At 48.8% G+C, this 1,988-nt stretch overlaps 1 long non-coding RNA gene across 1 annotated transcript in view; it reads right to left on the bottom strand.

Annotated features, from left to right (window-relative positions):
* Nucleotides 1–1,303: 1,303 nt before the first annotated feature.
* Nucleotides 1,304–1,988, bottom strand: part of LOC110299570 — an 18,599-nt gene continuing 17,914 nt past the window's right edge. Inside the window, exons 3-4 of the long non-coding RNA XR_002378478.2 lie at nt 1,600–1,753; nt 1,304–1,503 (exon numbers count right to left, since the gene is read on the bottom strand). This is a non-coding gene — a long non-coding RNA (uncharacterized LOC110299570). The remainder of the gene's footprint in view (nt 1,504–1,599; nt 1,754–1,988) is intronic.

Genomic DNA, 1,988 nt, shown 5'->3' with positions numbered 1-1,988 from the left:
AAAAAAAAAAAAAAAAAAAAAGAAAAACCAAAAACAAAAAAGAAGGGAATGGAGGGGCTGGCAAGATGGCTCAGTGTTTAAGAGGACTTGGTCAGTCATGCAGGGTTTAGTTCACAATCATCTGTAACTCACAATGGTGGCTCACAATCATCTGTAACTCCAGTGCCAGGGGACCTGATGCCCTCTACTGGCCTCCCTAGGCACCAGGCACACATGTGGTGTACTGACATACATGCAGGCAAAACACCCATACACATAGAATAAAATGTAATATATAGAGAGGTGAGGAGGAAGGGGACTGAGAACTTACTCAGTCTTAAGAGAGCTTCCTTAGCTTCCGCTGTGATGCTCTGTGTTCAGTTCCCAGCAACACACCACACACACACACTAGAGAGAGAGAGAGAGAGAGAGAGAGACTCCCCAAATCAAATCCCTATGGAGTCCTAGGATGACCCCTGTGATGGTTTGTATATTCTTGGGCCAGAAAGTGGCACCATTTGGAGGTGTGGCCTTGTTGGAATAGGTGTGACCTGGTTGGAGTAGGTGTGTCACTGTGGGTGTGGGCTTAAGACCCTCACCCTAGTTGCCAGGAAGTCAGTCTTCCACTAGCAGCCTTTGGATGAAGATGTAGAACTCTCAGCTCTGCCTGCACCATGCCTGCCTGGATACTGCCATGCTCCCACCTTGATGATAATGGACTGAACCTGTAAGCCATCCCCAATTAAATGTTGTTTTTATAAGACTTGCCTTGGTCATGGTGTCTGTTCACAGCAGTAACACCCTAAATAAGACAACCCCCAAGAACTGGGTGAGACTTCTGAGGGAGTGGAGTGGAGTTTTTGGTGTTTTCATGAAGGGAGGCTACAGGGAAGCAGTCCCACAACCCTGCTGCCTCAGGACTGTCACTAAAGGATGTCCAATCTCTGCAGCAAATCTTCCTCTAATTTGACTGCTGGGACAGAAGTTTTTTGTGGACAGAGCCCCAGCTCCAGCTCCCAGCCCTGCATTGACCTCTGTGACCCTGACAGGGTTCCTCAGAGAGGCAAGATGTCGAGAGACTCCTGGTTCTTTCTGAAAATACAGAAAAATATGCCCCTCCCAAGACCCAGTTTTCAGAAATATCTCCTCCAGCCCCCCTCCTTCCCTGCCACCTGTGGGATTAGCTGCCTTTTGAAGTCTATCTTTTAGAGATTAACTGCTCACTGAAGTCCTCTGGGAAAACCTCCCTTCCAGAACACTCCCCAGTCCCAAGTAACTGGACAAGGTCACACCTGGAAGGGTGTCAGCCAGAAATTCTGAGCAAAACAAAAACCAGACTCAAGCCCTGATAATCAGCATGGATACTTTTGATGTCTGTGTCTTCTTTCCAGCCACTGGGTTGCAACTCTTGCCAGCCCACACCAAGGAGAGAAGTCGCACACATCCCACATTCCAGAAGCAGGTAGCTTTCAAGACACCCGAGAGCTGAGGGGCTCATGGGACCTATGAACTTCCCTTGAAGAACTGTAAGAAAAATATAATTAGGGAACAGGCTGAGACAGTCACTGAGAGGCAAGACTAAGATCTTCTGACACTCTGACATGTTACAAAAGTGCTTACCGTGTCCCTTGGCCTCTACAGTCAGTGACTCCATCAGAACTTGTGTTGTCCCCTAGTTCTGACAGATTCTATTGTCCCTGGTGTCCTCTCCCAGTTCTTCAACGCAGGCCTTTTAAGTTGAAGCCCATGTGCACTTGCATTTTGCAAAGAACAACTAAGAAGAAAGAAGGGGGGAGGGTGAATAAAGAAGCATTGAAAACAAGGCGGCTCTGACGAGTTCTGCAGGAGGCTGAGGCAGAGGGGCTTACTGTGTCCAAGTGTTCCAGGTCAACCTGGCCTAAGAGTGAGACCTGGCTGGGCGTGGTGGCGCACGCCTTTAATCCCAGCACTCGGGAGGCAGAGGCAGGCGGATTTCTGAGTTCGAGGCCAGCCTGGTCTACAAAGTGAGT

The sequence above is a fragment of the Mus caroli genome, chromosome 8 (genome assembly GCF_900094665.2).
Source record: "Mus caroli chromosome 8, CAROLI_EIJ_v1.1, whole genome shotgun sequence".
Lineage (NCBI taxonomy): Eukaryota > Metazoa > Chordata > Mammalia > Rodentia > Muridae > Mus > Mus caroli.
This window is presented reverse-complemented; position numbering and strand designations above follow the sequence as displayed.